Genomic DNA, 15,736 nt, shown 5'->3' on the forward strand with positions numbered 1-15,736 from the left:
TCAGTTTCTTTGTCATGAGACATTTGTGTACATTTGTGCTGACTAGCTGACTATACATAGAAACACACACACACACACACACACACACACACACACACACACACACACACACACACACACACACACACACACACACACACACACACACACACACACACACACACACACACACACACACACGTGTATCTCTCTCTTTCTCTCTCTCTATATATATATATTTATATATACATATATATATATATATATATATATATATATATATATATATATATATATATATATATATATATATATATATATATATACATACATACATTTACACAAACACATACACACACGCAAAAACATATATTTATATATAAACTACTAAAAACAAGATGCGTGAACCACATTAAAAAATGGTGCATGTGAACTCCAAAGATGCCCTCAGCCCTTCAGTTGGACTTTCCTGGTAAACAAGTGTCCACAAAAAGCAAAAATGCACAGGAATAGATGAAAGGTGCGGTACAAGAAAACTGCGTAACTTGAAGTAAAAAACAAGTACCAAACCAACACGGCTGGGCAAAAACCTATATTTATTAAACAAAATAAAAAGTAGTAAAAGTGAGCGCTTTCACAATACCAATATCGCTTCTTCAGACTAATAAACAAGTAGAAAGACATGAGTTTAAAAAGAAAGCAAAACCAATCATCTATCATATGCAAATCTAATGAATTAGCTAAAAGGTACACAACACAAGCAATGCAACAATTGTTATAAATACAAGGAGGGAAACAATACAAATAAAATCTTAGTTTAAAATCTTAATTTAAAAATAACATTAATGTTTAAGTGGGCATGCATTCAAGAATGGTTTAAGGCTAGAAACGCCATTTAAACCAGGCAGTTTCTCTGCATTCAAAAGCAAGATCCATTTCTGTTCAGCCCTTTCTGTTTTATTAGATGTATTACCCCATCTAATACTAACGTCCAAAACCTGGAGTACAAAGAACATAAAAGTGTGTTCTGAGCCATGCAAACCAATGTGTTGTGCTAAGGCATTTGTGTCTTTCTGGTTCCTGATATCTCTATAGTGTTTGAAAATCCTGTCCTTCAGTGGTCTATACGTTTTTCCTATGTAGAAGGCATGACAAACCTGGCAGTTTGCAAAATAAACAATATTTGTAGTTCTGCAATCAGCATAATAATCAAGTTCAATTTTAAAGTTAACGTGAGGATATATGTAGGTTGAGCCCATAAGTATATACTTACAGGCTGAACATGATCTACAGGAAAAAATCCCATACCTGGTAGACTGAGGCCCTTTGACACAGAGTTATGATTTATAGCACAAATGTTTCTTTAAGAATTTATTGTTTTTAAATGTAAAGTGTGGTGTGCTGTCTATAGTCCCTTTCAGCAACTTATAACCTTAATCCTCTGCACTACTGCCAGACAGCAGGAAAGTGATTGTGCACTACTGCAAGACAGCAGGAAAGCGATTGTGCACTACTGCAAGACAGCAGGAAAGTGATTGTGCACTACTGCCAGACAGCAGGAAAGTGATTGTGCACTACTGCCAGGGAGCAGGAAAGAGATTGTGCACTACTGCCAGACAGCAGGAAAGCGATTGTAACTGGTTGCTCGTGGTGCTAACTTTTTTTCTCTCTCTCTTGCATCTGAGCCTGGGTCTAGAATATTATTTTTGTAGACTAACATCAGCAGGTTACAGATATCAGATTTATTAGAGCAATCTGAATAATCCATGCATATTGTTATGAACTTCTGTCCAAGAACTCAGTCTGTTGGTCCTACTTTTTTGGAAACTCACTTCCTAGGGTAAATATGAGATTTGTCCCTATTTTTAAGTATTGTATACACTACAGCTGAAGCTTTTATTGAAATGAGGACTAATCAAAAGTAGACAGGAAAAAGAGCTATATAATAGAATTGTTCAAATTCTGGCTAGCATCCTCCAACACACCTTAAAACATTTACTAGAATACTAATACTATGCCATTATTTCCATTACAAATACTTAATAAATAGTTAATATTTTAATTTTCAGTGAACATATTCCTTGCATAATGCACAGGTAACTTTAAATTCAAGTAATTGGTTATGTCCTTCTCGTACACCCACTTTGCAAATAAAGTATATTCTTAGTTTAAAGGTCTTTATTTTAGGGGAAGCAGTTGTCATAAGGCCTTTAAACTGTTTGACCAAACATGTCTAGCATAAATACGTATACTTTGTACTTTATTTGTAAAAGAACCAATGTAGTAGAGGAACACAACCATTTACTTAAGTATGCTTTATTTCTGAAAGTACTGCTATACTAGAGGGACAATTCCCATTATGGGGATAATTTTTACTTTTGAAAGTTGATGTACTAAAGGGACATTGCCAATTACTTGAAGTTAAAGTAGTCTATGCAATGTACATGCTTTTCTGGCTAAAGTCATGGCTTAAATCTCAATGCCAAGAAATGTGTTATAGTACCTTTTGGGAAGTTGGAGAACCCAGGTAAGTATGGTATCAAGAGAACACCCTAAAAGTTGATTCAGGGATCTGTGAACTCATGTAGATAATAACCTAGCCTTCAACCAGCATGTGTCCAAGGTAGTAAGAAAATCCTTCTATTTTGCACAACATATAAGTAAGGGCATGGCATCCCAGTCCAGAGAGGTCATTGTACCACTGTACTTGTCTCTCATCATGCCAATCATAGAGTAAAATGTCCCCTTTGGTATGCACCTGGCCAAACACATGCAGCAAGGAGTGAACGCAATGTGCTGCGCTGATCACATTAAAGCCCTGTCTCTTTACCCGATATCATATGGAGTTCTGAGAGGCAATCTTTGTCTGGCATACAAGGCATCCCTGGACCCTGTTTTGATGAACCTTTTGAACATCTGCCAAACAAACAGCATTAGAACTACTAGACCTAAATTTTGCTTGTGATATAAATAGGACATGTTGAAGAGACAGATATGTTTCCCAGAGAACTCCCATTTACTGAAACAGGCTACCCACCCATGTGAAGCAGAGTTCCTCCTTAATGCTATTTCAGTGCAACTTGGACCAGTGGATGGGCAATCAGAAATTCAACACTGGTCTGTAAATTATGTTTCTGATGGACAGAGGCAGTCAGTAAATAATCCCAATATAAATCAAATGGGTGGATCACATTTAGGTTGTCTGGCTAAGCTTATACGGTCTTTAATAGTTGTTAACCTAGTATACCCCTATGAATCTTTGAAAATATAAAAGATTGAACCACAAAGCAGATTTGCAGGACACAAATGAATGGTCAGTAGAACAGCAGCACCAGAGAATCTATAGTGTATGTTCTATATTTATGTCTTTTTATTTATTTGTTTGTATGTCTGTTTGTGTAACTGGGTAAATGAATTAAACCTTCTTGGACCCTTTTCAGACATTACCTGAGGCAGAATGATAAAGGTAAATACGACATTAATGCATTTAGAGAATGAGTAAACTGCTGCTGGTGGCAGTGAACTAATCTACAACAAGAATAAAATGCAGCTTATGGAATAACAATACACAGTGGCTATGATTATCACTTGTGCAACTGTTGTAATTTGTGACACAGCAACATTTTTGAATGAAATGCTGAGATGGAAAAATTATCTTTTGTCAGAACTGCAGCGACTTTGGAGATAAATATCACGCAGGGTGTGGGGGGATTTATACATGTGTAAAAAGTTACTTTTTAGCGTGATTGGGATAATGATATAATGGTTAAGGTATTCACCTTACAGGTTCAAAGTGCAGGTTTGATTCTCAGCTGAGATAATTGGCTAGACTTAAAATGGCCCACAAAGAAATTCAGCCCAGTATTAACCTGTGAACTAGTGTCATTTGCACTGCTTATATTGAATTTAAAATTAAATACCTATTCAAAAAAAAAGGTAAAAGGTGATTTCCGTTATGCATTAGACGTGCACTGTCCTTCTAAAACATGATTAATTTATCTGGCAGTTACTGACACTGACAAAAATATTGTCTAGTAAAAGTCATCAGTAAGTCAGAGATGGGAAACCAAGTTGTCTGAGAGCTGTTTTGAATACTTGAATTCAATAAAATGGAATACAGTCAAATAAGCCAGAGACAATATTTGAAATGTTGTCCCACAAAGTTAGCACCAACTTTAGCCTTTAAACCAATATTTCAAACTACTAACTTTTCGTTCATATATTTTTTCTATGTAGACCTCATTTTATTGATCGATTGCTTGACTAATGGATTGATTTGTCTTCCTGATTTGGTCCCTGTATTGTTTCCAAATATGGGTGACTCACTGGAAACATCAAATGATTACAGATGTAAAGAAAACAGAATACATGAATTACCTGCATGAGATGAGCAGAAACAGAGAGAAAGAGAGAGACGTGCACGCGCGCGCCACACACACACACACACACACACACACACACACACACACACACACACACACGCGCGCACACATTGATCAACCAAAGAAATAGCATTAATTTGGCTCAGTTGCCATAATCTAACAAATTCAGAAAAGTCATCTTAAGACAATTAAAAAATGATGATATTGGTAACTAGCCTTTATCTGAAAACAAATCATTTTATTTTTGGGGGGAATTTTAGGCAAATTAAAGAGGCAAGGAAGATTGTCACCACCAATATGTAGGAATTCAGATTGGTTACTGTTAGACTTTCTGGAACATATTATAAACAAAAGCATAGTTAATAAATTGTATATTGCCCTTGAAAACATACTGTCGGCTATTTATTATGACACTTAATAAAAACTCTCAGTTTTACATTGTGTGCATGAACAGTGTAGTAATTTACTAACTACATTTGAATTGTATGTATTGTATGCTTATGGGCTACATACTAACTGTGGAATATGTTTCAAAACTAGTGAAAAAAAACCCTGAGTGGCTACTGAGGAGTTTTACTTGTTAGCTATTTTCTAGGACAAATAATGTTTGCTTCACACTCAATGTAGAATTCAGAAACAATTTGTTTTGTATGTGAGGCATATTTGCACAGCTCGAAGATATGAGTATGGTGCAAGTGGTTCATAGTAAAGTGTTGTCAGGCTTATCATGGCATGCAGATATCCAAATAAGCAGTGAAAAGAAGTATGGTGATTTGCAAACAGTGCAAATCACTGCTGCACTTGTGAGAGGAAATCATATAATGAGGCAAAGCACATGCAGATTGCATGTGCATTCCAAAAATGTAGGGAATCTCAGCAGGAGTGGGTCTGTAAAACCAGCTTCATCTGATCGAGGCAATGAAGGATCTTTCCACCAAGACAGGTTCTACAGCAACTTTTGCAATAGCGTCCACAATTACTTACCATGAATTAACTAATGATCATATAATTAATCATTTATGAGCTGACTGTGTTACTAATGACTATCTTTGTCATTTGTCAGTCACATATAGTCCCTTCAGAAATGTATTTCTCAACCATACCCTTTTATAATGAGATATATGTTGCCTTAATTGTTTTAACCACTGGAAGTTTCCATCATCCAACAAGGGATACAGTGGACATATGTCAATAGTCAAGCCCAAAAATACTGAAAAATGTCTCTGGTTTGCTGATTCAGCATGTGGAGCATCACATTGCATTCTCCACAATCTGCAAGTCAGTGCTATCAAAAAAGCATGGCTTCTATGATAACTCCCCACCGGCTCAATTATGGATGCCACTGATTGTTGGGATGCTGTAATTATAATATCTTTCTAATGTTTTTATAGCACTTAATCTGTGTAGTATTTACTAAAGTAAATATCATCATATAAATGTTAGTATGAACATGCATGTATTATTTTGTATATTGATTCTTTTTGTGAAACTTTTCTATCAGTGCCTTAGCTGAAAAGTGGTACTTTGCCAAGTCAAACTTACCCAATCAGCAAATGCAAATAAATGAATAAATAAATAATGCACTAACCCTTCACCATGAAATATCACTATGAAGAGTCTGTGTTTGTGGTGGTAGTCTCATAGTGAATATTTTGTTGACTATCCTGGCAGTTTGTATGATACCTGTGTATATCATGTCTGCCCTTCATTTTCATGTTCAGCAAGGTGATTTTCCAGAGAGCATCTAGCTGGTATATGTAGTAATGAAAATATCCAGTAATGAGTAAACTCTTCTTTGTACAGCAAATGTCTAGAAGTTCACCTTTCCAAAAAATCTGGTTTTGCAAGTGATGTAATATGACCCCTTAATTCATTGCTTGTGACACCTTTGCACCATTAGTGGAGGATTGTTATAATGTCATCCATGGCGGCACCCATGCTGTCATCACATGTGTGCATATGGACCTGTCAAGACATGCTTTAGATATCTTGAGATCCTAGACGGGACTGCAGTATGCATCCAAAGGGTTTCACAACATCTTGTTTGTGTGTGTTATGTTACACAACGTGGTTACCAAGAAGCCTGTATAGACTGTGCTCAGACAACTGATCCCATCTGCAACCATCAGCATTACAATCACTTTCAGAAGGTGATAATAAAATGATAGCAGTGACTGTTATCATGGTGCATCTGAATAGAGCCCCCCCCCCACACACACACACATGCACATACATACATACAAACAAACTACGGATGCTGAGCCCATTGCAGTTAGCAGAGCATAGTAATTATTATGTACAAACTAATACTATACATAGTACAGTGCATTACATGGTTTGTTCTCAGTATGAATCAGACATTAAAATGCTAAAAGCAAACAAATGGTGACCAAATTAATGAACACCACCAAAGTGGGTCGTAACATGTGTGCATTTATTTAAACTCGCTGAATGGAGTAATGCTCTTTTGCAAACCATCCAGCCAGCCTGTATTGTTTAACTACTGTACCTAAAAGGTTATATTAGTGCCCCACCAACAGAAGGTCTACAATCTGTTGAAATAGCATTTTTTCTCCTGTTTACTTTCTGTTATGCCATGCCATAGCAGATATCTTAATACATTAGTGCAAAAAGACCCAGCCTTGTACAGATATCCTTTTTGATACTTTAAGGTAGTGTTTAAGGCTCCGCTTGGATAAATCTACGCTATTTTTAATGTTTAGTCAGCCTGGCATAATGTAATGTACTGGTTATTTTCTGTCATTTTATGTTCTATTTTAAAGTGCTCCGCATTGCTATTTTAAGTGCTTTGTCTGCCTGAAATAGTTTTAAGATTATTTGTTAGCTACTTTTGTCAAACCTCTTACTCATAAAATGGGCTGAGCTACTGTATTAGAGTTGGATTTGTAGAGTGAATGAGCTTTTTAAAACTGTATCATACATTGCCTACCTTGCATTGTTCAATAACTGTATTTTGCTGCTTTCTACTAATACCTCTTATAGGTTCATAGGTTCATAGGTTCATACTAGGCTATCTGCCCTGGGGCAATTATAAGCCTAGCCCGATTCTGTATGGCTTACGCCACCCCTTGATTTGAGTATACTGTGCCCTTTTTAAGGTTATACCACTCTCCCTCTATATATACCCCCCTTCTATGTGTATCCCTAGGTCTCTGTATTTACCTACTAAATTGCATAAAATCATTCTCTACTGATTATTCCTCAATTACACCTACCTCCTTACCTGTAACTTTTAAACTTATAAATAACCTAACCTAGTGTGTCTCTCCTCTCATTTTACAGTTCTTCACTCCAGAAGCTCCCTCCCTGCCTCTAAAAATAAAAAATGAATATCTCCTGCAAAACCTCTGAAGTTTTCCTGGATTTTGCCTGCTAGCCTGAGCCAATAGAACTACCATGAGGACTCCCCAAAACTACATTTTGTGAATGTATGTAGCCTTAAATCAATTATTATAATTACCTATTAAAACTTATATGTCTGCTTTCCTGTGTGAGTGATTCAGCAGCCTACCGCAGACCGATAAATACTCTCCCCCCTCCAGGTCTTCTATGTCCTAGACAATTTTATAATGTCCTAGAAAGTTTTGTAGTATATTAATGAGGCCTGCTCACCTTTCTTGCCTGCTATCTTCCTATTACCACTAGATGGCAGCACCTACGAACCAAAGGCCAGTATAACATTAATCTCAGTATGGCTTCATTTCTCTGAAACTGACTGAATATCTCAAAATCCAGTTAATAGTCTCAAAAAGGCTGGTAATAATCCACGCCCCCTGCAAAGCACAAAATAATTGAATTAAAGCATCAACATTTAACTTTTGTTCGTTATTTCTCCCTTATATATTCTCATCAAATTACCACTGCTTACCTTACTATTTAAATGGCAGTTGCTGATACTTTTTCTGCTGTTTTTTCTCCTTTTGCTCCATCCCGCTCAGTTCGCTCCTGCAGGCTCACTCCACTCCCCTACCCCCAAATTTCACCCACCCCAATGCACCTACACTTATACTTCCTCACACCATACCCCCTCAACACCTACACCAATTACAAACACCCTATACCAAACCTCTCATACTCCCATACACACACCAATTCACACACACCCCACCCTCTCCCATACACACACCATTCCTCACACACCCATACAACAATGCCTACCTTCACCCCACAAACTCTACTACTAGCTACCATTCTATTATCCCTAACCTATATTACCCAACTTAACCTCCCCACCAACACACACCTACCTCTAACCACACATACCACCACCTCAGACATCCCAAATACATCCCACCCATATTCACACATCTCCCCAAAACTCTACTCCTCCAGCCCATCCCATCTTTTCAAACTCACCATACTCCCTACCCCACCATCACCTCACCCTATTCTAACGGCTTTCTCAAAAAAAAACCCTCCCCCAGCAATATCATATTTCTCTATCTTCTCTACTCCTCCTCAGTCAGCACCTCCCCCATATCTCACTGTCTCTCTCAGGTGGCATCCACCCTAACCCAGGTCCAAGCCCCAGCATTACCCACCCTAACCCAAAATCCAATCCACACAAACTCAAGGTTATCCACCTCATGACCCTAAATGTGCAAAGCCTCCATAATAAAATCCCCAACTTACATGCCTGGCTCTATCACAACCAGCCAGACATAACCGCAGTCTCTAAGATCTGGCTTAAACCCACCATCAGAGATGACGAAATCCTCCCCCCAAGCTACCATATCATATGCAATGGTAGGCCTCATAGAAAAGGAGGTGGTGTAGCTATCATCTACCCCTCCACTCTCACTTTTACTCCACTGACCAACCCCATCCCAACTTTTGCCAATGCAGAAATGACTGTGGGCTTTTTTATAACTTAACAACTACAAATCCATCTGCATCTGCTCCATCTACATACCACCTGGAAACAATACCAAAACTCTAGAAGACATCTTCTCTTGGTTTAGCTCAAACATCAAAAATGAAACCTACATTCTAGGTGACATAAATATTAACTGGGCCCCCTTCCTCTTAGATACCCCAACTCACTCAATCAACCTCTACAATTTCACCCAACTAATAAACCTCCCAACCAGGCCAAATAAAGATGGTACCTCTAGTACCATCTTAGATTCGATATTAACAACCCACCCAAACCATATCTCCAAAGCCAGTATAATACCAGACCCCCTAAGTGACCACTTACCAGCCTTCATAGACAGCCTACCCTCTCACATAGAAAAACAGCACCTATTCAAGCAATCCCATAACCTAGCTTTTTACAACCACAAAATCTTCTTTGAATGCCTTAATATTACTGACTGGTCTCCACTAAAAAGCCTTCTACTAGATAATTCTGTCTCATATTTTAACCATACTTTCCTTGCCTTACTTGATAAACTAGCCCCTCTCCAAACCAAATGCATCAAAACTAATCCCTGCCCCTGGCTATCCCAAGAAACTAAACTGATAATGAATCAACGAAACAAAAAGTGGAAACTGTACCAAAAACAAAAAAAAACCCAGCACCCTCCAAGAATATAAACATCTACATAACCTAGCCAAAAAATCAATAACAAAAGATCGCAAAAACTAGTACTGCAATCTGCAATCCAAGCACTCAAACAACCCAAAGAAATTCTGGACATCCAGCTCCTCAATACTCAAACCCAGTAATAATACCAATCCCTGCCCCAGTCCTAACCTCTCAAGCCTTGAAACAACCACTAAATTCAACACATTTTTCATTGATTGCATAGCTAAATTATCCTCCACTTTCCCCAACCCACCCACCAATGCTACCCCCTCACCCTGCCCCCCTACCCCCTTCTCACCCTCCTCCTCCCCCTGTTCTCCCTTAAACCTGTCTCCACCAACACTATAAAAAGACTACTCCAAAAGCTAAAACCATGCCACAATGCCCCTGACAACCTTCCAGCAGATTTTCTTCAAATATCAGCCAAATCAATAGCCTATCATATATCCATTCTCATAAATAGATCCATTCAGGAATCCTATGTACCAGCCATCTGGTGTCATGCATTCATAATCCCTCTCCACAAAGGTGGTAAGAACACAGGCACCACCAACTTCAGACCCATAGCTATACTCTCTCCTCTCTCTATAATTCTGGAGAAAACCATCCACTCCCAGCTCATGCCCTACCTAACCCAGCACAAACTCCTCTCTCCCACCCAGCACGGCTTCCGCCCCGGCCACAGCACCATGACAGCCCTCCTCTCCTTCCTTGAAACAGTTAACCTAGCACGTGATAGTGGCAAATATGTATCTTCTCTATTTCTTGACCTCTCAAAGGCATTCGACACAATCTCCCATTCCCTACTCCTGTCCCAGCTCTCACACTTGCACCTATCTCCCTCAACCTTAGCCTGGTTCTTCAGCTACCTTTCCATGCACCAAAAGGCTGTACAATGGAAAGAATCAACCTCCCCTTTCTTACCTACACCCACAGGAGTTTCTCAAGAATCAGTACTGGGCCCACTCCTCTTTAACTTATTCATCAATAACTTCCACCACTCCATCCCTGACGCCTCAGTTATCCAATACGCTGATGACTCCACCATCATCTGCTCAGCCTCCTGCTGCTCCAAATTTCTACTCAAAACCCATATAGCCTTCTCCAAAACAGAATCATGGATGCAATCCCATCACCTAGCCCTAAATGCCAGCAAAACAAAACTAATAATTTTCACTCCCACCAAAACTTCCCAATTCAACAGGGACCAAAATTCCATCAAAAGCCACAATAACTCCCCTCTAGAAATCATTCATAGTACCAAGCTACTTGGCATTACCATTGATGAAAACCTTAAATTTGATTCCCTTATCCTCTCTGCAATCAAAAAAACCCACCAGAAAATCGGTCTCCTCTACAGACATAACTGGTACCTTACTCCCTCCTCCCGTCAAACCCTCGCATCTACCTTCCTTCTCCCCTCTCTCTCTTGTATGGTGCTCCCCTATTCTCCAACATACAACTTGGCCTCCGTTCCAAACTCAAAGCTTGTTACAACAAAATCTGCAAATTTGCAACCAATTTTAATAACTCTTCCCATCGCTGCCACTCCCTTCACACCCTAAACTGGCTAGAACTCCACAACCACCTAAAATACCTACAACTTATAACAGCCCACAAACTCAACTTTAAACCAACAGAATGCCCCTCCCTTGCCAAATCTCTAACACCCTACACACCTAGCCACACCCTGAGATCCAAAGGCCAAAACCTCCTACATGTACACAAACCCCTACACCCACCTGGCCAACTATTACCATCCCACACCATAGCCAAACTGTGGAACGCTCTCCCCACACCACTATGTAACATACCAAACCATAACAACTTCAAATCCATGCTTCTCTGCCATCTGTCCTCCAAATGGGAATGTCCTTCACATGCTCCCACCTAAAACACCCACACCACTAACTCCACACCTAAATCATCTTTTCTTTGCCAAACTTAACAAAATGTCATAGGTCTTTCTCTGTACATCTTTCCAAAAAATATATAAATATTTTTTCTTTTTGCATGCGAGCCTCTGGCCTTTCTTACACATATTCTCAAACTGACATCCTCTTAATTGCAAAGCAGTGTGTATATTATTGTAAAACTGTTACTCCTGTACAGACTAATATTGACATATGAAACTCACATTATCTATTAGTAATGTGGCAGCTTTCTGTAATTCTGCCTTTTGTAAGTTTACAAATTTCTGTACTTTATATTTTGTAATGTTGCAAATTTCTGTATTTTATATTTTGTAATGTTCCAAATCTCTGATTTTATACTATGTACCGGAGCTTTTCTCCTCGGGTCTACACTGAAAATGGGCCACAAGCCCAGCTGGACTAACCCAGTTAACAAACAATAATAAATAAATGAATAAATAAATAAATAAATAAATAAATAAATAAATAAATAAATAATAAATAAAAACAAGGTGAAAAGTGTCACGTAGACTGAGCATCATCACTTTCATATGTGACAGAGGCTACACCACACAGTGGCAGAGGACCTTCAGACAATGAAGGCCACAAAATTCCTCCATTTCTTTACCACCAAATTAATAGATGCCAACCCAACATGGTTAACAGATGATTTCTTGCACATATTTCATTGCTGAGCTTCACTTTGCATAAGTAACAAAGTTTATGCGAATTAGGGATTTCTGAATTTCTTAGCTAAGTACCTCTTCAACTAAGGTACTAGGGAACAATACATACATCTGTTAGTTATCCTTCTATGCAAACAAACATCTATCATGACTGCAAATGCTGTTGGAGAATGACCACACACATATGTTTCCTACAACTAGTAGAGTCATTTTTTTCCAGTCCGTGTCACTTACTCATCAGGGTAAATATTTCCATGGCCATGCATTACCTCCCAGGACCCTTGTCCTTCAAGTTTTATTAATCTAGGTGGACAGTTTTGCCTTGTCAGTCAGGGTCACCAGTTCTCCTAACTGGTGAAGCAAGGTTCACTGGAGACATGTCATTCATTCAACAAGCCTTCTCAAAGAAGCTAATGGGTTTCTCATTTGTTTTAGTCCTGTACAGTTATCAATGCATTCACATTATGTGGATGTTGATTTAAGCAATGATGTGTGATTACTGTGAGTGTCCCCACCCTATGCCTAAAGGCAGGTACACCCCAGATTTACCTGCTCTATCAAAAGCAGCTACCATCCCCTGCTCTGGTCTCCACCAGGACTAAAAAGAGCAGCCCTGCCTGTCCTCACATCATACCTTGACTCTCCCTCTGGGAAATGCGAGCAGGCTTATCCTTATCATTTTGTTCACAGTTCCTGGCAGGTCCAAACAGGTGCCTGCACCATTTATCAAATGTGGGTCTCCCTCCATACTAATGGAGGTGTAAAACCTGGTAATGTGTAGTTTACTTGGAATTCAGAGGAGTACAAAGTATGACTCAGACTCTATAGGCCATGCCTTATGTTTGCTTTGTCATTTTCTAGGCTGTGCCCGTATTATATCATTATAAGTTTGTTGACAGTTATGAGATACTGACTGGCCGCATACAGTGTGTTGTGAATTCATGACATTAAATAATGTGTTAGTGATGTTGTTTAGACGGGTGGACTGCATATATGCAGCTGTAACTAATATGACTGAGACTGCTGTATGGATGTGTGACTTTCTTTACTATGTATATATGTAAGATGGGGTCACTGGTATAGCTGCCTGTATCACTACCACCATGTCATTATTGATGGCATATTCCTGTTTACCCTTCTTCTTGTGTATGTCATTAGCTCTGCATTTTCTTGTGGTTCTAATGGTGTTGCCTTATGAGATTATTTTTTCTTTCTTTCTTCTTATGCCACAGATTTAACACTGGTTATCCTCTGTAGGTAGCACACAGGGGCAACATAAGGGTCTGTGTATTTTCATGTATGCCTCACTCACAGCATCATTCTTTGTTATATGTACCTGTCACATGTACTGCTCCTAAACATATTCTCACAGGGATTGTTGAAACCACATACCTGACTTTTTTCCCAGAAATGCTTTCAGTTAAGAGCAAATAATGTTTTTGAATCCTAGCCCCTGTATTTTGAATGCATACTAGTCACTGCGATATCCATTACCTTTTTTAACACAGAGATATAACTTTTACAAAATTGCAGAAGAGCTTTAGCATAGACAACTAAGATCAACTGTTGTCAGACTTTGATATAAATAGGTAAGAAATACTACAATCCCAGCTTCAGCTTCCATGCTCTTCCACAAAGCTTAGTTTATTATTTTCTTTATGAATCAGGTAGTTTGACTCTTTTTAACACTCACAAAGACATCTTGAACTTTTTTGCTGTTATGCTGATGTTTTATTTATTTTTATTTAGTTAGGCTGTTGCTTGGTTACACAAACTCTTTTTTTTAAACACTTAATAGCTTAGGAATGGAGTAAATTGCATTATTCCATTCCTAGACTGGTTTCCATTTTTAGCTGCACTGGGATTTTGGTTGTTTAAACTTCCACCCCAGTGCATGTTAATAGACATCACATGTGGATTTAACCCAGTACACCCTGCTCATAATGACCATTTTAATTTAAATGAATGTATAATAGCTTATGGAAAATTTTGCATAATACATACTACAGTCTAGAGTATATATTTGCCTCTGTCTTCGAGCCTTATAGATCATAATGTTATTGCTGATACAGTATACCCAGCAACTTGTTTGTCTGATCTGTCACAAAATAAAATAAAAATAAAGACTTTTACTGCTCTACCATTTAGGCCACCAAAGATGTCGTCATTTTTTTTTCTTTTATTTCTGAAGATATAATTTTGGCAAAGCTATAAACAGCACTGAAACAGTCTAGTATACAGCAATGAAATGTGTTGAAGTTCAGTAGCATAAACCACACAAATATAGATTAAAGAAGCTTAAGCAGAATATTGCAGAAGAAACAGGGCAAAAAGGCATAAGCAAAGCATGTTCTTATCTTAAGGGAAACAACAATCCCTGGGTATCAGAAAGGTGCTCATGGTGCTTGCAGTGAGCTGACCCCTGCTTACCCTGGGGTTGCGATTTGCCCCTGAGTTCATTACTGAGTAGCAAAATGAAAATACAGAACTCAAACAGCAACTAAATAACAATCTATTGTAGCTAGTACAGGACCTGTGGAAAGGGAGTGAGGTCTGCAGTGGCAGCTATGTAATGTCACAAGCACAACTGTTGCAGGTCATACATGTGTGTACCTCTACATGTTTACAGTCTCAGAAATGTGGCAAGATAAGAAAAGCATGTGATGCCTTAATGGGCTTATTGCACATTTGAAATCTACTTTTTGACCAGATTAAGGGGGTGTAAATCACAGACTATGACAGTACGAAAAAGGGGAGTGCAAGCAGAGGAAAGCTCATATGTGAAAAAGATAGGGAATAAATAAGATACGGGTGGGGAAAGAATGTAAAATTTCTTTTTGTGGGACAGGTGGCAATTTTCTCAATTCAATGAAGGTAAATTGTGGAAAGATGTAAGGGAAAATAAAGGAATGATGTGATGATAGGTACCAGAGGCAAATGTAAAAACATAGCAACAAAAAGACTAACACATGAGATATTGACACAGTGAGGCAAGGAGATGACAGTGGTGGTTTAGTCAGAAGACCAGCAAAGGGAAGGCAATGACACAAAATGGAGGAGAACACTTTGATTGGGGATAGGATGGGTGTGGTTCATCCATACTGCTCTGCCTGTGTCACACCCAATGAGAGTTTACACAGCATCTTAAGCTCCTTCTCCACTGGCTCTTCGGATGGGGGTGCTAGTGGAAGCAGAGATGTGAAAACAAGTTCCTCTAGGTTGTGG

Source organism: Protopterus annectens, chromosome 5.part0, assembly GCF_019279795.1.
Source record: "Protopterus annectens isolate FY-2018-M chromosome 5.part0, PAN1.0, whole genome shotgun sequence".
Lineage (NCBI taxonomy): Eukaryota > Metazoa > Chordata > Ceratodontiformes > Protopteridae > Protopterus > Protopterus annectens.